General features: G+C 39.8%; 1 pseudogene; it reads left to right on the top strand.

The window, feature by feature from the left end:
- The first annotated feature begins 21486 nt into the window (after positions 1-21486).
- On the top strand, positions 21487-24447 carry LOC119249629 (60S ribosomal protein L14-like; annotated as a pseudogene).
- The last annotated feature ends 828 nt before the right edge of the window (positions 24448-25275 follow it).

The raw sequence follows: 25275 nt of genomic DNA, 5'->3' as shown, positions 1-25275 counted from the left end.
ATGGAGAGTAGAATGGACAGATTTGACTGAAATACACTGCTGAGGGGAGCAGGGGGGGAGACAGGAGAGGTCTGCTGCACCATGTGGGTAGCTCCCTGGCTAGGAATTGAACTCTTGCTGCAGAGGCTGTGGATAGCTTCATAGGTTGCTTCTTAACCCCTTGTGCCACCAGGAGGGCCCATGCTTTCTTTTTAAAAGCTTTTTTTTTTTTTTTTGGTTCCATTCTTTGCGAATAGCTGCTGTTTCTTCTTCTTTTGTGAAAAAGTGGTAAATCTTTGCAGATGACTTTCCTCCATCTACTGTGATGATACAATGTGTCTATTCTGTTAATATTATAAATGGTATTGATTAATTTGCCATTATTAAGCTGCCTTTTATAGATTTTGTACTGGACTATTTAGAATGATCTAGAGGGCAATTTCTTTAATGAGATCCCCCTCTCACTTTCTATTTATTAGCCATGGCTCCTCTCTAGAAAGGCCTTGAGATACAAGGATATGGCTAAATAACTAGGCTGTCAAAAATTTTTTTTTTTGCCAATCCTTTAAGAAACTGATGATCTCCAGGGCAAGTAGTGTTTCTGTAGACAGGTTTAAACCAAGTTTAGGAACTAGGCCTCATTAAATGTCCCTGATTTTCTATAGTTATCTACCCACAAATAATTAAGGCTTCATTAAGCACAGTTTTTATTTTTATATTTTTATATTATTTATTTATTTTTATATATCTTAATCATTGTTCATTTTTGTGCAATGTTTGCTTTCTCCTCTCAAGTGTAGTCCCCATAGAATTCCCATCACCAATTCGCCTGTGCACCATCACCATAGTCCCTTGAAACATAGTATTTTAGCTAGTATTCTTCAAATAGATTAACTCAATATTGAATTCCTCAGCCTCAGGGTAATTGAGCAGAGTTTAAGTCAGCCTAAGCTCCCCAGATGGATATCTCTGGCATTGAGTAGCACCTTTGACTTATTTAGATGTGTTTTTTAATGTGTGTCAAGATAAGACAAGTACAAGAAGTTTCATCTTTAAGAATTCAGCCTTTTACCAGGTTGTCTCTCCATGTTACATATGGAAATACCCAGAAAATTCATTCATTCCGCAAGTGTCTTGGAAGCAGTTTCCTTCCCAGGAAACTGGGAAGGAGCTGGAACTCCCCCTCTCAAACTTGGAGCTGGAATATAGGCAAATACCCTAGAGCTGAGTCACATCACAGAGGCTACACCCAGAATGCACTGCTCTTAAATCACTGTGCTATTGTTCCTGCTATTTAAGCTGGAGAGGCTTGGTGAAGAAGTCTGAAGAAACACATTTGGCCTCTGGGGATGCAGCTCAGACTCCTGTGCTGCTCTGGTTGCCTCAGATGCTACTAACACTAATACCTTTACAGACCGCAGTGATCCCACCTTTCCTTGCTAAACTCTATTAAGGTGCACTTGGACAATCTTTTCCTTAAGACTTAAACTTGCCAGCAATTTGTTCCAAATCAAGTTTGTTCCAAGCATGGCCCCTCTCAGACTTAGAATAAAGAGTAAGGCCCTACCCCCCTAGGCCATAGTATGGAAGCCAGCTCATCTCCTGCCCTACCGTGACCTACCTCTCAGCTCTCTGCCTAGTTCTATTCAGACTTGTTTGCAAAGCTTTGGCCCTCAAAGGAAATGTGCACGCACATGCATGTGTGTGTGCATGTGCGTGTGTTGGTAAAGAAGTAGTAGGACTTTCTCAATTGTGGGTCATGTATTTGGACATTGCTATGCCATTTACCATCACCTGAAGAGTAATTATTGGGATATTTGAGGTTTGAATTTTCTTGGCCTGGGTTTTTGACTTTGAGTATGGGAATCTGTTTAGGATAAAAGACATGCACCAATTAGAGTACCATTAGTGCTGCATATATATAATGAAAATCAAGATATTTGGGAGGGGCCTCCCTGGTGGCACAAGGGGTTAAGAACAGCACTATGAAGCTATCTGCAGCCACTGCAGCATGAATTCAAACTAGGCCAGGGAGCTGCTCACATGGCGCAGCAGAGCTCTCCTTTCTCACCTGCTGCTCCCTTCAGCAGTGTATTTCTGTCAATCTGCCTGTCTCTGACCGAATCCTCTCACACACACACACCACCCTGCACCTCTTGCCTACACCCCAGTTCTTGTATGTGTAAATGAATAAATATTTAAAAAAAAAAAAAAGATATTTGGGACCAAAATGGAGAGCTTCTGAAGAGGCCCTAAGACTTTCTATTGAGTTATAGAAAAAATGTGTTTTCTCCCTGCTTCCCCTTCTACTTCCTTAGTTTTTAAGCCAATTGTACATTGATTGTTAAGAGTTTTTGACAAGCTGTCCAAAGAGACTGGAAAGGCAAGTGTTCTTTCACTATGAATACTATCTAGAAGTAGGAGGAGCTCTAGTAGCTGGCCGGTCTGTTGGGTAATTATTACCAGAAAGGAGCATTAGATCTCAGCTGTTCTGGCTTTTGGGTCTCTCACTTTTTATTGCTTTTGATAAGCAGTTGTTTCATGTTTAACTGGCTTATCAATAACCATTTTATGTAACAGGTTTCCTCATTTATCTATCTTGGTATCTACTTTGAAGTGAGTTTATGGTAAAAGACATGCCAGGAGGCTGCATTACTCAATGCAGGGTGTTATATGAATAGCTTATTAAAAATAATTGGTTATCATCAAGGTGGCTTGAATACAGCTCCTTGAAAAATTGGCCAGGTTACAGAGATGGAGTCTAACTCTGGGCATTGTCTGCCATTCTTCTGTCCGGTGGATATAGGTTGGCTTTCTACCAAGACCTGATTCCGCATTCATTTTCTCAGCCTTCACAAAAAGACATAGCCTTATCCTCAAGCTAATTGTCTCTTGGCAAAATCAAGTCCCTGAAGAGCAGATACTTGCCATAGCTGTGACGAAGATACCGGCTTTTTACCACTAGTGGTTGAGAGAATCAATATTTTTGTGATGCTACTTGAAGAAAATAGTCCATTCACTCTTTTTTCTTTCTACATTGATTTATTTGTTTATTCATGTGCTAATAGCACACTATTTTAATTACTTATCAATGCATTACATCTTATATTGAGGTATAAATTGATGTAACATTGTATTAATTTCAGGTATACAACATGATGATTCAATATTTGTATACACTGCAAAATGACCACCATGATAAGGCTACTTAGCAGTTGTCACTGTATATAGTTGCCATTTTTTCCTTGTGATGAATATATAAATAAGATTTATTCATTCTTAAGATTTATACATTCACTTTTTTTTAAAGATTTTATTTATTTATGCATACAAGAGCTAGGGCACAGGCCAGAGGCATGGAGGGTGAGAGAATTTACCAGAGACAGAGCAGGGAACAGAACAGGCAGACTGACCTAAGCACACTGCTGAGGCAGCAGCAGGTGAGAGAGGAGAGATCTGCTGCGCCATGTTGGTTGCTCCCTGACCGGCTGGGGGATCAGACTTTTGCTGTAGAGGCTCATAGGTTGCATCTTAACCCCTTGAGTCACCAGGGAGGCCCTATACATTCACTCTTTATGGGAGCCCAATATCTACTCCAGGACATAGTCAGACCAAAAGAGAGCTGAGGGCCATCAGGTCAATTGACTTAGGTGTACAAGACTGCTATGTAAAAGGAGATCCCTAACTTGGATTTGATATGTCAAGGCAGTTTTCTAGCGGCCGTAATGGCCATGGCAGGACCTAAAAAATAAATAGACATAACAGCAGGCAATGAAAGATGATGTAAAAGATAGCCAGGCAGTGAGAGGATGAGAGAGAGCATAGAATGTTGGAGGAATTGATGACAGTTCAGCTGGGGCACAGATTGTAAGGGAGGAAGTGGTAAGAGGTCAACTAGCCAGGCAGGAACCAGATTAAGCAGAAACTTGAAAACTACATTAGGGACCTGAACTTTGTCCTAGTGGCAACAGGAAACCAGTGAAAAGTTTTCTGCAAAGGAAGTGACAAATTGAGATGTTCTTTCTGAAAAATCATTTTGTTTGCACTGCAGTGATAAAAAGGACAATTGGAAAAGACAACACTAGGAACTGGAGGGCCCTTAGGAAGCTGTCCTGGTCACAGAGGCAGCAGGTAGCTGATGGGGGACATTCTGTCTATTGTCAGACACACCACCTGGGGAGCTTGGAACTCCTGCAGTCACCACCTCTTATGGGGCTTCATACACGTTGAATCTGCTTTTTTCCTATTTTTTTTTTTAAATTGGAGAGCACCATTATCATATCTACAACATACTCAAAATATACAGTTTCCAACTATAATAAATTAGGAGCATCTTTGATTCTTGTCTCTCTTTTATCACTTATATCTCAGGAATGACCAAGTCCTGAAGGCTCGACTTAGAAAATCTCTCCCAGTCTTCCCGCTTTTTACAGCCCTGCCACCTTCATAATCTGGGTCACATCTCATCATTTCCAAAGTTCCTAACTGGTGTCACTTTCTTTGGAGTTGCTCCCTTATGTCCACTTTCTACTTAACCACACATAGTGACCCTTCCAAATATAAAATGGCATGTCCCCTTTTGTTTTTAAATTTATAAAAGCTAAAAAGCTGATCTATGTTATTAAAAGCTTGTATTTTATACTTGGGGCGGGGGAAAAGGAAGATTATTACAAGTATAGATGAGGATACAGAGACATCAAAGCCCTCATACTCTGCTGTTGGAAATGTAAAATGATGGACACATTTTGGAAAATGGTCCTCAGTTTGTGCTATTGCTGTCGTGAGACCAATTCCATTGGGGGTGAGGGTGGGTGTCCCCATACCAACAAGCAATTGTCAGACACCAGTAGGGTGTCTAAGAATTCAACTCAATTCTGACACTATCTACCCAGAGATAGCTCCAAATTCCACAAGTTAAGGGTCCAGTCTCCTAGGACCACCTCTGCTTCCAACACTCTACTGCAGATGCAGGTTTAAAGCTCAGGCAGCCATCTGGGCTTCTGACCAACCAGTGGCAGCCTGGAGGTTCCTGTTACACCCCTTCTCAGACTTCAGGTAGCTGTCCCACGCCCGGATAATTATCCATGCTTTTGTAGGCAGTCATGCCTATAAATCAAAGGACATCCAGGAAGCCCTCTTCATGTTCAATTAATTTACTATGATGACAGACATATATCAGGAAACTCATTTACTCGCAGATAACCAATTTATTACAAAGGCGATATACCTCAGAACAGTCAAGATGAAACAGATGTATTGGGCAAGGTATGGGGGAAACATATGGTGCATCTATGTCCTCCCCAGATGTGCTATTCTCCCTAAATCTCCAAATGTTCACAAACCTGGAAGCTTTCCATAGCCCCTCCTTTTGCACTTCTTTTGAGGCTTTGTTATATAGGTGTGGTTGATTAGCTCATTGGCAACTAGCAATTGAACTCACCATCTAGCCCCTCTCACTCCCTTGAAATCAGGGGCCAGGATTGGAAGTTACAACCTTCTAGTCACAAGGCTGGTTCCCCTGGCAACCAGCCCTCAGGTGCTTCCCCAAAATTCACATTTTTGACATAACAAGAAACACTTTAACACTCTTAACACCTAGGAAATACCAAAGTTTTTGCCAGTTGTGGGCCAGAAACTTGTGGATCAAAACCAAATTTGTTGGAGAAATACATTTTGGTCATCTAAATGGCAGATACATGTATTTCCAATAAATCAAAATATTGCCCAGTTCTTCACAAAGCAATGTGGAGTTATATGAACCAGCAATTATGCTCCTAGAGAAATGAAAACATGCCTCCACACAAAACTTGTACAGGAATGGTCATAGCAATCTTATTCATAATAGCCAAAAGGTGAAACAATCCAAATATCTATTTGTGAGCGTGGTATTAGTGAGAGTTTAGGAATGCTTCCTTCTTAGCCCATGTCACCACACGTAGGGAACTTTGTACACAAGTTTCTAGACCATAAATAAAAGCTAGATGAGGTAAGAATCATGAGTATGACAAATTTATATGTCCCTGAAGGTATGTTTTTCCTGTTTTTCCACTTATCTCCCTTGCTGACGATAGGAACCAGAAGACACCAGAACAAGGAACACAGCCATTCCTGAAGCCTCCCTCTCCACTAAGCAATAAATACTTTGTAATGTCACCTAAGCTTCCCAGCTAAGAGACAGGTTCTTTGGAAATGCTGGCTTCATTGTCTACTTTTCTTGTCTCAATAAAATAAATACTGTCCTTTGTGAATTCCATCCTGGCGGTGTCTTTAATTTGGTCCAGACACCCACCAAGAGAACAGATCCATTGAGCTCAGTTACACATTAACTGATCAATAGATAAATAACATGTGGACTATCCATACAATAGAACATTATTTGGCCATAAAATAAACGAAGCATAGATAAATACCACAACTTGAACAAGTCACAAGACTATTAAGTGCTAAATATAAGAAGCTAGTCACAAAAGACCATATATTATATAATTCAATTTATATGAAACATCTATAGTAAGCAAATTTGTAGAAATAGGAAGTAATTAGTGTTGCCTAGGCCTGGAAGAAAAGGGAGGATTAGGGAGTGATAGCTACAAAGTACCAGGTTTTATTGGGGATGATGAAAACATTCTAAAAATGATTACAATGATGGTTGCACAACTTTAGAATATAATAAAAACCAATTACGTGTTTCCTTTAAAGAAATAAGTTATGTGGTATGGGCATCATATTGCAATAGAGCTGGTACCAAAAAATGAATTATAACTAGGGGAATGAAAATAATGTATAGACAGGTGGTAGAAAGGGGCTACAAGGAAGAAGGGAAAAGACAGAGGGGAAAAAATGAGGAAGAGGAAGAAAAGCCACAACAATGAAAAGTCAGGAAGAGAAGACAGAAAAACACTCAGAGGCACAGATGGGAAAAAGAGAAGAAGAAAGTAGTCAGAAAGGGCCTCCCTGGTGGTGCAGGTGGTTGAGCGCCGCACTGTGAAGCTGTCCTCAGCCTCTGCAGTGCTGTTTCCATTCTGGTTGGCCAGTGAGAATCCCACATGGCGCGGCAGACCTCTCCTGTCTTGCCCGCTGCTCCCCTCAGCAGTGTTTTTCGTCAGTCTGCCTGTTCTGTTCCCCGCTCTGTCTCTGGTGAATCCTCTCACCCTCCCGTGGATCTGGCCTGTACCCCAATTCTTGTACAAAAATAAATAAATCTTTTAAAAAAAAAGAAAAGAAAGAAAGTAGTCAGAAAAAAAAGTATATGAATTTAAAGGAAAGAAATTAATTCAGCTTCTAAAGTCTTGTATATAAGTAAAGTGAACTTCTCCCACCCTGCTAAATTTTGTAACAGGGTGGTCCCCAGGAAAAGGGCAAGTTTCAGGTTTCCTGCCCCACCCAAAGGAGGGTGGAGCTGAGCAGGAAGCCAAGAAGTTGCAGAAGGGACAGAGGAAGAAAGGAAGCAGAATGGAGAGCCAGAAGGAGACCTGGAGGAGGCACATGTTGCCGAGAGACACATGAAGAAACTACGCTTGCTTCTTAGTTGTGGACTGGTTGACACAGATGTGGGTGAGAGACCCATGGGGAGGTGACAGTGGCAGCTTTTATCTTAATTTTGACTTTGCTCTTTTCCTTCCAGACTTGTCTGGTTGTTTCTGATCCTTTTCTGTGGGTCCCCACTGACAGGTGCTTTAGACTTGTGGCAGGCTTTCGGTCCTTGCTCTGGGCGAATTCCATTTGGGTGGGCTTTTACCCAAGAGGGATGGGTAACTTTGGGTGCTTGATTTAGAAACTATATTCTTTGCCTTTCCTGTATTGCTTCCTAATTGTATTAAAGCTCCTTCTCATTAATATGTTTTGTGTTGATGTGGCGGATGGCAGAACCTATTTAGAGGAGGCAGGTTTGCGGAGCCTGGGGTGCTCCTCTCCCTGCCCTGTAACACTTTCACTCCTATTGCCACTGTCCTTTTAAATTTATTAATTGTCATAATAAGGGACCATCCTTCACTGGTCAGTTGCCTTTCTCTGAGTGAAGAGTAGTCCATTGCATCCTATGGTGGGTCATTTTTTTCCTGATCTTCATCTTCTATAACCAGAGCAATATCTCCTCCAAGGGTTTTGTAATGATATGGTGATGCCATCACTGGCTATGAAGATACCTCCAAGCTTTGCTTATTTAAGAAACGTTCATTTAATGGGGAACATCTCAGCTAGGTCTCTTCTTCTCCAAGAACAGTGTTCCTTCAAATAAATGTATTTAACAGAAGAGAGCTCTGTTCTGACAACACTTTTTGAAAGAACCATTCTTTCTACTCTTCACGGTTCCGAGTCGAGTCCATATAATGGAAGCTGGGATGTACCACCCCGGTATCCCTTCTGGATTAAAGTACTTAATTCTCCATTGTTGGGAGTTAAACTGACTGTTGTACAGTCTGATTTTGAGTTGCCAGTGCTCCTTGACCCATGGTCACCCCCCATCCCTGTGACAGTGTTCCTCTAATACCAGTACATAAAGACCTGAACTCCACAGCCCAGCTGAAGGCAGCAGCCCAAAACAACATCCAGCCCCTGAGCTCCTTGTGCTCTGATGTGGTTCCTGGGAGGGTGACTGCATCACAGCCCAGCTTCTCGTTCAGCCCAAGTCAGCTTCCTTAACTGCCTTCCAAGTGTGGGTCCCAAGTCTACTCTGTAATAAATATCTGCACACTGGTCTTCATCATAGTATCTGCCTCCCCCATTCTGCAACGGCCCACACCAGAAGTGGGATAATCTGAGAAAACAGATGACATATGGTATGACTCCATTTATAGGAAATATCCAGAATAGGCCCTACTACAGGAGACAGACAGCAGATTGGTGGTTGCCTAGGTCTAGAGGAATGACAGAATTGGAGCTTGTGGTTAAAAGGTGCAGGATTTCTTTGGGGTTGTGATTACAAAATTGATTGTGGTTATGGAGGTACAACTTTGTGCATATACTAGAAACTAGTCAATTTGTGCACTTTAAATGAGTGAATTATGTGGTATGTGAATTATATTTCAGAAACGCTGTTAAGAAAGATGAATAAAAATGAATATAAACCCCGGCCTCCCTGGTAGCACAAGAGGTTAAGTCGTAGCACTATGAAGCTATCTGCAACCTCTGCAAAACAAGTTCGATCCCTGACCGGCCAGGGAGCTAACCCATATGGCCCCGAATACCTCTCCTATCTAGCCCATTGCTCCCCTCAGCAGTGTATTTCAGTAGATCTGCCTGTTCTGTTCCTCACTCTGTCTCTGGTGAATCCTCACCCACCCCCAAACTTCCAGCCTATACCCCAGTTCTTGTATGCATAAATACATTGTTAAAAAGCAAAATAAAACAAAATGCATATAAATCCAAACTGAGTTCACTGCCAGCAGACCTGATTATAAGAAATGCTAAAAGAAGTTCTTTAGACCAGAGTGAATTGACATCTGACATCGTACATAAACTCCATCTATAGGAAGGAAGAATGAAGCAGATGGGAAAGGATATAGATATAATGTGCCTCCTATTTAGTCTTTCTTGTCCACTAAACCCCTACCCACCCTTTCATATACACACAGATATTTACACACATACATTCTTTCTTAATTTCTTAGAAGACATGAATGGATATTTATCACTTCTCCTGGATAAGTACATGAAAGTCGGGTTGCTGGGCTGTATGATGAGTGTCTGGTTAGCTTTAGTAGAAATGCCAAAGCATTTTCCAATGTGTCTGTGCTATTTGCAATGTATGAAAATTGCAGTTGCTCCACAAGCCCAACCAAACCGGATACCAAAAACCAGTTATACTAGTGTATGTGTAGTGCTACCTCATTATGGTTTAACTTCTTCGTTTCTCTCATCGGCAAATGCTACTAACTATGCTCAACATCTTTTTTTATGCTGATTGACGTCTTCATTATGTCTTTGGTGGAGTGTCTATTCAAATCTATTTATTATGAACATTTTTCATTTGTTTTTATTGAGCTGTAAGAATTATTTTATTCTGTATTCAAATGCTTTATTATACATGTCTTGCAAAGTTTTTCTCCCAACTGTGGCTTGCCTTTTTATTTTTCAACACTGACATTTAAAAGGCCAAAGATATTATTTTGATGACATTCAAAATTTTTCTTGTTGCTTCATGCTTCACTTATCTAAGAAATCTTACCAACGTTGCTCAGACTTTCTCCTATTCTTTTTCTTAGAAGCTTTAGACTTTTTGTTTTGATAGTGAATGCTATGACCATTTTAAATTAGTTTTTAGTAGTTAGTGTGAAGGATTGAGATTCATTTTTTTTTTCTCATACAGATGTCCAATCGGCACTATTGAAAAGAGTATCATTTCCTCATTGAATTACCTTGACATCTTGGTCAACAGGTAATTCTGAACCCTATACATTTCTGTTAAATATCTCCATCCTGAGGCCTGCGACCATTGCCTTGATTATTGCCGCTTTAAAATAGGGGTGCTCAACAGCAGTGCTATTGACATTTTGGGTCAGTGAATTCTTTATCGTGGGGGGCTATCCTGTGCACTGTAAGGTATTCAGCAGCATCCCTGGCTTCTACTTCCAGATACCCAGCACACCCTTTAATGACTCCAGTCATTAAAGAGAAAAAAAGTTCTCAGAATTTGCCAAATGTCCCCTAGGGGGCAATATCATCCTAGATTAAGAACCAACTGCTTAAAAAAAAAAAAAAAAAAAAAGTCTTAGAAGCAGGTCTTACAAATCCTCCAATTTTGCCCTTTTTTGGGGGGGAGGGGGATTACAATTGTTTTGGCTATGCTGGGATTTTGTTTGCATTTTCACATCAATGTTTTGAATTAGCCTGTTCTTTTCTAGCTGGGTGCCTCCTGAGTTTTTAATATTATTGCACTGCATCTATAGATCATTTGGGGAGATAATGGGCATCTTAAAAATAATGGATCTTCTGATTAATAAGCATTATGTAACTTTCTATTTTTTAACTTCTCTTATTAGTATTACATTCATTGTATGGGCTTTACAAATAATTGAGAAGATTTCTGTATTGAGTAAGCTTTGATAGTTTATATCTTTCAGAGATTTTCCCCATTTAATATATTTAATTTGTTGATATAAAACCATTCATAATACTCCATTATTATTTTAATAACTCTAAGATTCTTATTGAGGGTACCTATTTTATTTTTGATACAGGTAATTTGTACCTTTCTTCTTTTCCTTTTGGTCAGTCTGATAGACGCCTATTAATTTTATTGATCTTTGCAGAGAACCAAATTTTGGTTGCTGTGTTTTTCTTGATTCTGTTTTCTATTAATTGATTAATTCTTCCCCTAATTCCTTTCTTCTCTTTGCCTTGGTTAATTTGCTCACCTATCAAGTCCTTAGGGTAAAAGCTTAATTTTAGACTTTCTTCTTTCCTAACATAAGCATTTAATGCCATTAATTTACCTCTAAAATGTATTCACAATATCCTGCAAATTTTGATATAGTGTTTTCACTTTCTTTCAATTTAGAATATTTCTCAATTTCCCATGTGCTTTATTCTTGAGTTATTTAAAAAGGTGTTGCTTATTTTTTCAAGTATTTCAGAGGATTTTCAGATAATTTTCTATTACTATTTCACTGTGAACAGAAAAATTGCATGGTTTCAATTCTTTTAAATTTATTGAGATTTGTTTTGTAGCTGATAATATGTTGTATTTTGCTGAATCATCTGTGCATTTGTGGAAAAAAATGTATATTCTGCTACAGCTGTGTGTAAAGTTTTGTAAATGTAGATTGGACTAATTTAATAGTGTTTTTCAAGTCTATTATATTTTTTCTAATCCTTTCATCCATTTTATATTAATTACGAGAGTTAGGTGTTGAAATTTCTACCTCTAATTTGGATTTTTCTATTTCTCCTTTTAGTTTTAATAGTTTTGCTTCACATTTTTCAAAGTTCTGTTTTTAGAGTCATACATATTTAAGGATTTTATGTCTTCTTGCGCAATTGAATTTTTATCATTATGAAACCTTTCTTTTATTCTTGATAATATTCCTTGTTTGAAAGCTTATTTTGTCTGATGTTAACATTTTCATTTTTTAAAAACTTTTTTTCACTGTTCTTTATTCCTTTGTGACAAGCTGCATTATTTCTGGTATCATTTTCTTTTTTGCCCACAGAACTTTTAATATATTTTTTGTAAAATTAGCCTGATGTCAAAGAATTATTTCAGAAAAATTTAAATCTAAAAAGGATATTATTTTGCCTTCATTGAAATAGACATTTTCATTGAGTACACAGTGAATGGTTCACACTTTCGTCTTTCAGCACTGTAAAAAGAAATAATTTCATTGTCTTAGAGGCTTTCTCAGTTTCTGTCAAGAAGTCTCCTGTAGTGTTAACTTTGTTATTCTGTATATAATCTTTCTCCAACTTCTTCTTAATTCCAGTTATCTTTAGGATTTTGTCTTTTATCACTGATTTTCAAAAATTTTAGTAAGATGTGTACCAGTGCCATTTTCTTTGTATTTTTCTCCTCCAAGATGGACTTCTTAAATTTGGCCCTTTCACCCCACCCCCCACACCCCACCCCACCCCACCCCCTGTTTCTTTTTCACTGTGTTTTATTTTGGGTGGTTATGCTTTTGGAATCACCATATTTTTTCTTCTGCAGCATTTAATCTTTTGATATTGCATTCAACAAATAGTCATATATTTTTCATGTCTACAAATTTCACTTAAAAATATCTTCTAGAGCTTCCCTGCGGCCTAAGGGTTAAGTCTCAGGGCTACCACCATGAAGACCCACCGTGATGGCCTGAGTTTGATCCCCGGCCAGGGAGCTGATCCACACGGTGCCGGAGACCTCTCCTGTTTCACCTGCTGCTTCCCTCAGCAGTGTATTTTGGCTGCTCCCCAGTCTGTCTCTGGTGAATCCTTTCTCTCTCTCTCTTTCACACACACACCCCTGCACCACTGGCCTGTACCCCAGTTCTACGCAAAAATAAATATCTTTAAAAATAAATAAAAATATCTTCTATTTCATCACTTTGTTATTAATGTTTTTCTTTATATTCCTGAACATATACTATAATAATGACTACTTTAAGCTCCTTCCCTTGTAATTCCTTCTTTGTCATTTCCGGGTCTCTTTTCAATAATTTATCTATTGGTTATATGCCATATTCCCTTTTTTTCTTCATGAGTGATAATTTTCGATTGGTTCTTAAACCTTCTGAATTTGTGTTGTTGTATGGGGATTTTGTTACAGTCCTTTAAAGAGTTTTGAACAGTTACATTGCAACAGTTTGGCATGAGTAGGATTTCTGTGATATTGGACATTGTCTTTTTCTTTTTTTAATTTTTTTTTTCTGAAAAGATTTTATTTATACATAAGGGGGAGAGGGCTCAGTCTTTCTTGGCAACCAGGACATTGCACAACTCCTCTCTCTTCTTCTTGGTCTGAATGTGTGTCCCCACCTTTTTCTCGATGAATCTGAGAGTCCGCTTGTCTCTGGAGAGCTTGAGTAACTCCAGGGTGGGCCATTCATAGGGGGCAAAGCCACACACCTCCTAGGTCATGTCCTGCATGAATAGGGTGTTATTGGTGAGGTGCCTGGATTGGCTGCTTCTGGGCTTGTCACCTTGTGGCCCTTGTAGAGGCCCACTGCCACGTGGAAGTGCAGAGCATGGTTGCTGTGGTAGAAGGGCCAGTGCTCTGCAGAACTTGTCTTTTCCTTTTGAAAATCTTGGTGCTAGCTGTTTTTATTTTGTAAAATTTTATTGAACTCACTAATGATTTATGCACTTTTCTGTGTATATGTTACATTAACATACATTCAATTTTAATAAATTTGCTTAAATAAGTGTAACAGGGAGAAAGCACCTGTCTGTTTCTTAATCCTCTATTTGATCTTTCTCGGGGTGAAGAACTGATGGCCTTGTTTTTTCTTTCTCCTAATGACTGTGGCATGGTTGTTTTGGGGTCCAATATTCTTTGACTTCCATCTGGTAAACATAGTAAATTTCAGATTTGCCTGCCTTCTAGAAGGTCTATTTCTCTCTCATCTTCACCAGGGCTCAAAGTTTATCAAAGCACTCAAACGAATGATTCTAAATAAGTGAGTAATCATAATCCATCTCCCTCCCTAGCCCCCCCCCACAATATATCCCCTGATCTGAAACAGATCAGATGAAACCAGATTCTAGTTAATACCCTCAGCTCAGTTTTACCAGCGATTGCATGGATAATTTTATCCCTTTCTGTTGGACTTCCATGTCTCTATTAGTTTGACACTCACAAGGAAATAAAAAAGTATTTCATAGAGCACCATGCAAATCTCAACAATACCTAAAGGGCAAATGAGACATTTTTAAAGAAATGAGATGACTTCTTTGACCTGGCCACTTGACTAAAATTTAAATTTTATTTTAAAACATGAAAATAATGAAGTGTCTATTTCTGAAGACTTGGAGTTGAAATTTTACACATGGATGAATTTCATTGACTTCACACACTTAATTGCTTAAGATGGTTACCTTGGCAACTGTATATCAAATAATAATTTTTACAATTCTCACATACAGAGAACCTACTTAAAGTAACTCAATAGTGTAAAGTAAAAAGTGATACTTTTACAAGTTGTAGTATTTTTATACATCAAATAAAATTGTCTATCAAACATGAAATTCTCAAAATTCATAGACATGAAATGCACAAAATATAATTGTCCTTTATTAAAACTGTTTGGGCTTTTCTTAGCAATTGTGGCATGATTTCAGATATTTATCTGAATTTTTCTGAAAAACAGAAAATATGGTATTGGAGGCATAAACATGCAATTTAAACTTCTCTATACAACAAGTCCATTTTAATAACCTTCCTTAATCTTCCTTCCTTTTTTTAAAAAACCAGTTCCACTCACTCATAGCAGGAATCTAGAAAACTTAAGGGACCAGGAAAAAGAATACTATAAGAAAGTAAAAATCAAAACCAACAAACAACTATGAACCAGAGACACTCTGTGGGGGGTAGGGGGCGGGGAGGGGAGGGATTGGGGTCAAAATAAGGGGGTCGTAATTGTATGGGGAATATTAAAAAAAAAATTCCATTGCTAAGATTTTGAAATTTAAAACTGAGCAAAACAATGTGATTCAATGGCCCTGAGTCACACACAGTGGTGTAAACCCATGTTACCACATGAAAAAAAAAATGAGTAAAACATAGACCAACATTTTGAGAAGCATGCAATCAGATAGGAACCATCTCTCCATCATTTATTCCACAAATATCACACCTGTATTGTGTACTGGGGATTCTCTAAGGTGATAGGTAGTTCTCTCAGAGCTGGAATGAGAGTGGTGCCTAGTGAACAAAACAAACAAAATCCCTGTTGTTGTGGGAATTTATATTCCAAAGGGAAAAAATAAGCAAAAAAAGAGAGAAAAAATAGCATTTATCAGTTTGGAAAAAGTGTTACTGAGAAAAACGAAAGGGCGAAGAATAGGGGTGTGTGTGTGTGTGTGTGTAGGAACACAGGTGTAATTTTTTTCTTTGATGACAGAAAACATTAATATATCTGAAAATGGCGAGTTGGACTCCATTGGATGATCCTACTTAAGCAGTAGTATTTAGAGCATCACAGTTGGTCGAGCCTAAGGTATGCCTTCTTCCCTCAAGGTGTTGACCTTGGCCACGTCAGGGTAGCAGAACTTCTTCATACTTGCAGTATCTATTGTTGACAACCATCGTGAGTTCTGTGTGTTGTTGCTCTCCATTCTTCATGATCTATTAGGAGTCTGAAGGTGGGACAGAAGTCACAAGTGTCCCTCCTGGGGGGAACTCAGCTAAACAAAGGTACACGGAACTCTTTCTGCTCACTTATGTCTATGCAAGTATCCTTTATTATTCTATCCCTTTTCCTGATAAAAATGCTCCTTAAGTATAAAAAAAAAGAAAGAAAAGAAAGGTACATAGCCTCTCTTTAGACTTGCATTTTCTTGGGTCACTGGAAGGCGGGAGCCATATTGATCTTTTCTTTTCTTTTTTTTAATGATTTATTTATTTATGCATACAAGAACTGGGGTATAGGCCAGAGGTACAGGGGGTTGAGAGGAATCACCAGAGACAGAGTGGGGAGCGGAACAGGCAGATTGAAATACACTGCTGAGGGGAGCAGCAGTGAGGAAGGAGAGCTCTGCTCTGCCATGTGGGTAGCTCCCTGGCTGGGGTTGGCTGGGGACAGAACTCATGCTGCAGTGGCTGGCGATAGCTTCTTAGTGCTGAGGCTTAACCCTTTGTGCCACCAGGGAGGACCAATATTGACATTTTCTTATTTTAGTTCTGGGCTTCTTTCTTATAAACATTCTCTTTAGTTTCTGTTTTAGGAAAGGCTTCTTTCTGAATCATCTTCAAAAGGGACAGTTGTCATTTCAAGTAGTCAGGGATGACTTCTAGAGAATGTATTATTTAAACAAAGATTTGAAGTCAGAGCTCGGCATGCAGATATGAGCATGCTAGGCGCATGCAAAGCCCCAGAATCGGAGTGTGCCTGGTGTGTTGAGGGTAGGTGAGCCAGACTTAAAACCACACTTTGGTAAACAGTGCTTGTGTTTCCAAGAAGGGAATATTTAGATTCTACTTTGCATGTTTAACCCATAAAGCCAACTTTTACTTTACAGATCTCACTATCTAGATAAGCAGTGAGTCTTTTTTTCTTTTAAAGATTTGTTTATGCATACAAGAGCTGAGGTACAGGCTAGAGGTATAGGGGCAGCGGGCGAGCCAGGAGAGGTCTGCTGCGCCATGTGGGTCACCTCCCTGACCGGGTATCCAACTCGAGCTGCAGAGGCTGCGGCTAGCTTCACAGTGCTGTGCTTAACCACTTGCACCAACTGGGAGGCCCTAAGCCGTGAGTCTTAACCACTGTGATAGGCATGTTTATTATCTCTTTTATGCATTTGAAAATAAGGAGAGAATTTCAAGAAGAAAAGTCAGGTCATACAAATATGAGCATAAGCATGAAAGCTATTTTGCCTGAGTTAAATTCCAACTTTGCACTGGGTAATTTATTTAATTCTTTGCCTCAGTTTCCCACTAAAATGGAGATAATAAAAGTACCTCCATCAGAAGATGGTTATGGGAGTTAAATAAGATAATACATTGTAGAAGAAAGCCTCTGAAACATGTGCATACATATCTCTTTAAAATGCTGATTCTGAGTCCATAGGTCTGGGGGTGGGAGGCCTCGGAGAATCTGCATTCATAGCACATATATTCTGCTACTGGTCCACAGACCATGCTTTTTATAATAAGGTTGGAAAGCTTTTAGAACAGTACTGGCACACAGTATGCACTGAATAAATTCAACCATTATTATGCTTTCACAGTTGAGCTGGCAGATAAACTAGATTAAAAAGTCAACAATTTTCCCTCCTCTATCAGATGCTCCCTGATACTGCATTCTTGAATAGAATTTTACTGTATTCTGAGTTCAAATGATGAATGTGCTTATGGATAATATGGTTTTCATTTTTAATATTCATCAATAATAACACTTCACATTATCTTTGGATTTATGATTGTAAAAGGCAACAAAGTACTCCATACCTTGTGCATAGTGGGCATTCAATAAAAGCTTAATAGATAAAAGTTTCAGACTGTCTAAATAAATCAACCCTCTAGGAACTGACAGTACTACAGTTTGGCTTTACTTTAATACAGTAGCATGTGTGTCAACTCATTATTTCAAGAATGCGGCAATTTCTTTAAAATTCAAAGTGTTCTATCCTAGCCTGATGGTGTTACAGAACCTAATGCAATGCAATGCAGCCTCTTACCCAACTACTTCCTTCTTCCTGCGATCTTAGTGAAGACTTCACATGCTAATAGCGCCCTCTTCTGTTCAGGAACAAGTGTGTGCTCTCAAATCCAACTCCATCAGAATTCAGACGCCTAGATTCACTTACTGCTCAAAGATAGTTTGGTTTTGCATTATTGAAAGGAGAGCGGATGGCAGTCTAGTAACTGTCCACACTGCGAAAGGTTTGTCTTTAGGTCAGCTGCTTGGCAGCTCTCATGGGAAGTGAACCGGAATTCTGGAAGAGTAAAGTTGGCTGCACTTTATTGTCTGACTTCCTTTTCTTCGCTCACAAGCACTAATGTACTATATTAACCTCTTTTTGTCCTCACTAACCTGTTTTTTCCCTTCATTCCCCCCCTTCCTTAAATTTTGTTGCATCATTAGCCCTTTCCACCAGCCTTTTATCTCACCTGGCAAACCTGGCTTTGGAGAAATCTGGAAGAACAAGCCTCAGGTTAAAGGCTTAGTATGAGTGGCTCTTCCTTCACTGTGACTTAAATCCTCTTGTTTTAGCATCATAACTTTTTCCTGCAAAGCTTTTTAGTATGTTCACAGAGTTTTTTAAAAAGATTTATTTATTTATGCATACAAGAATCTGGGGTACAGGCCAGAGGTGGGGGTGGTGGTGAGAGGATTCACCAGAGGCAGAGTAGGGAGCAGAACAGGCAGAGCTACTGAAATACACTGCTGAGGGGAGCATCGGGCAAGCCAGGAGAGGTCTGCTGCCCCATGTGGGTCACCTCCATGGCCAGGGATTGAACCCTGCTGCAGTAGCTGCGGATTGCTGCATAGTGCTGACACTTAACCCCTTGTGCCACCCGGGAGGCCCCACAGAGTTTTATAACCAACACCACAATTTAATTTTAGACCATTTTCATCATCTCAAAAAACAATTCTGTATCTGTCAGAATTCATTCCCTTAGTCCACCCCCTCAGCTCTAGGCAACCACTAATCTAATTGCTGTCTGTAAATTTGTCTATTGCGGACATAGCATATAAATAGAATCATACAACTTGTGGTCTGTTATGAGTGATTTGTTTCCTAACATGTTTTCAAAGTGTAACATATGAGTATTCCGTTCTTTTTTATTGCTGGATAATATTCCATTGCATGGATTATACCATCTTTTACTTATGCATCTGCCAGTTTATGGACATTTGGGTTGTTTCCACTTTTTGACTATTATAATTAGTGCTGCTGAATATTCATGAACAAGTTTTTATCTGGATGTATGTTTTCATTTCTCCTGTGTTAGGTACTAAGGAATAGAATTACTGGGTCTTTTATTAATTCTGTGTTTAACATTTTGAGGGATTGCCAGCATGTTCACACTCCTCACCATTAAATGGAACATTATAGTCACCTTCACCTCAAGAATAAAGAAAGACTAATGAGTGAAAATACTGTCCTTATAATTGATGAATAGAATGTTACTAAAATTATGATCAGGAAGTTTCTAACATACAAATAGAGCCTTGATTTTTCAAGAGCAAGAAACAGGTCTTGACCCAGGGAATTGTTTCTTTACATTATTCACCTCTTGAGGCTCTCTGATCTTTTCTTTCTTGACAGGTCTAAACATGACCACCAGCAAAATGGTTTCACATTCCTTTGAAGCATATTTTTCTGACTACATTGAGATACTCCCACTAAGAATTTTTATGATTGCTAAGCACTCCTAGACCCAAACAGAGTAGACATTCCACTTAGATGATTTATGAAGTTTAGTTTTATAAGCCATGATCTTCAATTAGTCAAATAATCAAGTATTTCTTGAGCAATTACTGCAAAAGTGAGGACAATGGAGCCTCCTCCATTGGAATGGCAGAGTTCCTGTCTTGGAGGAGTTTATAATACAGTTGGGGAAGAGAATAAAATCACAATTCAAAATATCACGCGAGTGCCCAAATATCTTCAGCAACTCATTGACTGTAGAGCAGTAGTCAAACATTTCCAAATCATAGCAAATAATGACTATGATGATATTTATATAGATATTAGGATAAACAAAGAAAGCTTGGGGAGGAGATAACCCTGGCCTGGGATGTCCAGGCACCCCCACCCTTCCTGAAGTGGGTCACTATCTCCACTCCATTATAATTCAGTGGGGGGGGGTAGGGGGGCACATGAATATTCCAGCATAATTGGGGAAAACACTGGCCCACAGAATACAGTTTCAAATATTTTTTTTGCTTGGCATTCTAACACTGAGCAAACTGGCTTTAATCTATCTTTCCAACCATTTCTCCAATGAACCCCCAATATTGCTCCCCTCAGCAGTGTTTTCAGTCATCTGCCTGTTCTGCTCCCTGCTCTGTCCCTGGTGAATTCTCTTACGCTCCCTCACCTCTGCCCTGTACCCCAGTTCTTGTATAAAGAAATCTTAAAAAAAAAAAAGTGATCCCTGACCCCTCCAGCCAGTGCTGAAATTTTCTGATTCCCCATCCCCAGTGTGTTGTCTCCTAAAGTAACAATTCCCAAAAAGAGCTGGAAGCAGTTGAAGGAAATCTTAACTAGATTTGCTGATGCACGAGCAATAAACTTCTGGGGGCCTGCCCATATTTTCAGGAGAGTAGAAAAAAGCATACTATCCACTCTAGTAAGATGCAGTTTTTCTCCTTTTCTGTTCTCCCTCCATTAAGGACCAAGAAGTCTCATAAATACGAGACTATGGGTCACTCTGTTATATTTTCAAGATTTCAAATCTTCAATCTGCAAATTTGGTAAGCCAAACACTGGAGAACTTCAAGTTTTTGATGTCCTTGACAAGTGCAAGTTCAGTAGGAACAGCAAAAGCTGCCCATTGGCCGAGACCTTCCTGCTCCACCTGGACCCCCAGGAGGACTGGATGTGCCCTGCAGAACACTGTCTAAATCAAACAAGAGGGAGCCCTGAGCCCATGACATCCATTCCTCTGCACTGAGCTCAGTTAATGCGCCGGACACTAAAATAATCACTGCAAATGAAATGCAAAAATGAAAACTGCATTTGCCAGCACTGCTTAAAAAAAAAAAAAAAAATGTATTACTTCCTTTACAGCACCGAATATGGTCCAGAGATGCAGGATCAAGCCTTGAGATGTACGTTATCACACCACGCCCACCACCTAGACAGCCACTGTCCACTGGGTTTGGGAGAGAGTACTGGGAAGTGTAGGAAGGAATTCTTTCGAAAGACTTTGTTGGGAAATGATGGTGAGACAGACCCTCACTGGCAAGCTTAGGTAACAACAAATAATCACATCACTCGAAAACTCCCAGAGTTTATTTTCCTGAAGGCTCCTTCTCGGTACAGCCTCAACAGCCGGTATCAAACCTATGGGTTTCCAGGTGCCTTCTGACCAGCCCGCCCTGTGTCCGGTCTCCAGACAACTAGCCTGGTGGTCGTTCTCAGCATCTTGCCTCTTGTGGCCCAGACCTCCCGCTGAGCCAAAATCGTCAGGCTGGATTCCGCGCTGAGTCTCCCGGAGATGCGCAGCGCCCCCCTCCGGCACTCGGCGGAAGGGCCCGAGGGCACAGTCGGGAAAAGCGGCCGCGCTGACAGCTGGGGCCTCAAACCTGCAGGCCGCCAGCCCTTCTACTGGCCTGAGCTCTGTGTTTGGTTTTGTCCTGGAGTCCAGCATTGCGTCGGGCAATTTGCAGAAACTCCGGCCAGCGCTCTTTGGAAAGACCTACAATGAGCTGCCGTTTGCGTTGCTTTTCCCTTCCTTTTTTCCTTCCATCAAGGATTTAAGGTGGGAGTGCCTCTCAATGACACAAGTCCAGCGAGTGAAAGGAAACTCAGACAGGGGTGGAGAAGAGAGGAAAAGAAGCAGAACACTGGAGAAGAGAGAGAGAAGAGAAGCAATCTGGCATTAAAAATCAACATTAAACAGTAACTTTTCACTGCATCACAGGGTTGTTTCCAGAGGATTATATTTGCACGCAGGCAGTGAAGGGTTGAGAATGAGAGAGAAAAACCAACCTTTGTATATAGAAATGTTTTCTGTCTGGACATCTCTTCCAGTAAACCTAAAAACACTTCGCTGGGCCTTAGATTTGTTTTCTGAAAGTTGTACTTTAAGTTTGAATACCAATGAACAAAAATTATTGTTCTTATTTTTTATGATTACTTTTCCCCCAAAACTTCCCTTTTTCAATTTCAGGTATTTTTTTGTTTTCTATTTTCCTGTGCCTACTCTAATATTCTATTTCCTTTATACTCCCAGAAGTCTTTAAATAATATTTAGTGTTTTTTTTTTCATTTTCTGTTAGTTAGGTGATAACTATTTGGATATGATTCCTTAGTTCATTTGCATCTAATTTTCTGTCCACTTCCTACCAAAAGTTTATTATTTAAATCATTTTCACTGTATTTTTCCCCCTTTTACTTACAGCCTGGAATTTAAGGTGCCCAGCTTACTTTTTATTCTATTTAAAAACCATTTCATCCTTTCCCTCCTCTCTTGGGTCATAGTGATCTGACTTTAACACTGTCCAGGTCATCTCATAATTTATAATAATCAGAAAATAAGCACTTGCACAAGTGTCTCCATTCCTAACAGATAACTATTTGCCCAAGCTGTAATTAACATCACTTTAGTAGAAATCCACAGTGAAGTGCAAAAGGGAAGAAAGTATTTTTAAAATAAGCCTTCCTTATAGAAATTCAGATAGTAATGTATCGACAGATGGGGAGCCACAGGCATCAGTTAGAAGAGAATTATTCAAAACGACTGCTGTGCAAGGGGTTGGCACATAAGCTGGAGCTTTTCACATTGAGTTTTTGAACAATGAACAATTTTTATAGGCTACTGTATTGTGATTTCCCTCGTTAACAATGATTAAATGACTATTTTACTGCACACCTAATTTTTCAAATTTCTCAAAATCCATTTAGCTCTTACACTAAATAAACCTAGGCAGCAAGTCAGATAAGTACATATATATTTATATGTTATACACACACACACACATTCCACTAGGATGGAAAGATGATTTTGAAAGCAGAAGTGTATAATCAAAAATGTGTAATTTATGAATATATGGATATAGAGGCAATTATAATATCAATCTCCCCATGTGTATAATCACATTCCTAGTGAGGATAGGACCTATTATTTTTTAATCAAAAATAAAGAGTAAGGCAGCACTCCCACTGCCCACCTGCACCTATGCAGGTGCCTCTTTTCACCAGCTCTCTCCTTCTGCAGGGCAGCAGCTTCCTGCCTGCCCATGACCTGTCAAGGCCTCCTGCCTGCAATCATGCAGGCCTCTCTTAGCAAACCTGTCCCTTCTGGGGCAATTCTTCCTGCCTGCCTGAGTCTAAAACAGCCTTTAACTGTTTTATCTCTTCCTTCCCTAACAAACCTGCCCTTTAAATAAAAATAAATAAAAAAGTAAAACAAATGAGAATAAATAAGAGGGCATGAATAAACTTTCAAAGGTGTCAAAAAGATTTATGGAATAAATCACCGTAATGGTTTCACTACTGTACACTTGTCTCCAAGCTTATCAAGTTGTATATATTAGTTATACATAGCTTTTTTTATGTCAGAAATTAAAAGCAAAATTCATAGACATTAAAAATACTTTTTTTCACACTTCCTAAAAAAGTAGAGATATAAATATGTTTGCATGTGTCTAAAGTTCCAAGAAAAATGGAACCATCTAATAGCATTTTTGATTAATATCTCAAGGAACAGGAAATTCTGTTGTCTTGTTGATGCACCAATTCAAATCAACCTATGTCTCAGGTCCCTGCACCTTACTTCTTCCCATCCCTCAGGTGTGCCTTCCACTTCTGCATCACTGAATATAGTGCTTGTGTTACTCCAAAACTGGCATGCTGCCAAGATTCCTCAAAATGTTCTTTCCTCAATTTTGTTCTCCTGGAGTACACACCACAGATTTGGAACCACTCCTGGTTTAGTACAAGAAATTTCTCCACAGAACACCAGCTGAAAAAATGAAATGTCTCAAGGGAAACCTATTATCATTGTCATAATCAATAAGTTTCTGTACATTGAGACATTGATTCCTTCTCACAGAACACCATCAAGATAGTGGTCAGGCGCTTTGAAGAGGTTGGCTGGTAGCCTAGGTCTCCTTTGTGCCGGGAAACTGGTCATGATTGTAGATGTTATTGATCAGAACAAGGCTTTGGTTGATGGACCTTGCACTCAGGTAAGGTGACAGGCTTTGCCTTTCAAATCATACAGCTCACTGACTGTATCCTCAAGTTCCCTCACAGCGCTGGCTAGAATTATGTCCGATAAGCCTAGTAGATGGCAGAGAACAATACAGAATGGGCAGGCACAAGATGGGCCAGGAAAAATGAAGCAAGAGAAAGGAAAGCCAAGAGGACAGATTTTGATTGAGTATAAATCATGAAGGCAGAGAAAATGAGGAAGAGAATAATCAAGCTTGAAGTTTGGAAGGATCAAAAGGCAGCTTTTCTGCTCTTTGCCTCTAAAAAAGCAGCTCTTCTGAAAGCTTCTACCAAAAAAGCACCTGCTGCTCAGGGTGCGGCTGTAGCTGCTACTGCAAAGGTAAAGATAAATACTGCGGGCAAGCAGCTTCCACCCAGAAGGTTCCTGCCCAGAAAGCTGCAGGCCAGAGAGCACCTGCTCCAAAGGCACCTGGCAAGAAATCATAAGAGCAATTATGGAAATAAAGAAGGTTCTTTTTGACATGCAAAAAAAAAAAAGGGTGCAAGATAACAAGCTATCAAGTTACTAAGAATCTACTTGAAAAGACCCATGATGACAGTGCCTTTCTACTTTTCTCCTTGCTAAATGAGATGCTGCCCAATTCATGAATCATTTAATATCCCAATTAGATTTCTATATTTATTTGGATGAATTTTGTTGTTTAACAGTCTGATGGCAGGCAGCAAGGAGATCCAAAGCAAACTTCCAGCAGCATCGAGGAACAAGGAGAAAAATAGTCCAGCAAACCTTGTTGAGTTTTATCTCTGCTTCTGGCAACAGTTTTCAGGCTGAACCAGGTTCACATCCATGTCAAGGAAGAGAGGCCGCCTCTGCCATGGATGCGCTTCTCACACCCCTAGACCACAAGACCACTGTTGCATGGCTGGGACATCATAGAGTGAGCATCAAGTTGGAGCTGAAGCACATAGCCGTGGAGGGTGTGCTCAAGAGGCCACTGGATGAGCAGCTCCTGGACAATGGCAAGACTCAAGGCAAGTATAGCTCCATTGGCAAAACATCGCAACTGCAGGCCCTACCCCTGCAGTGGCCTTCCAGGCAGATGAAACATTTCAGGCCCTGCACTTTGAACCTTCTCCAGCAAACTGCCTGATCTGATGAAGCCATGGAACTCAGGAAGCAGCTGCCAAACTTAGGCCAACAAGCTGGGGTAGTGAGAAGGTCCAGTCGAGTCCTTCCTCTCTGTCCCATCTTCCCAATAAAAGAGATTGGTGGGGAGGGTCTCCCTGGTGGTGCGAGGGGTTAAGCATCAGCAC

The sequence above is a fragment of the Talpa occidentalis genome, unplaced genomic scaffold, assembly GCF_014898055.3.
Source record: "Talpa occidentalis isolate TD23 unplaced genomic scaffold, MPIMG_talOcc4v2.1, whole genome shotgun sequence".
Lineage (NCBI taxonomy): Eukaryota > Metazoa > Chordata > Mammalia > Eulipotyphla > Talpidae > Talpa > Talpa occidentalis.
The sequence above is the reverse complement of the archived record's forward strand: the minus strand, read 5'-3'. Positions and strand labels throughout refer to the sequence as shown.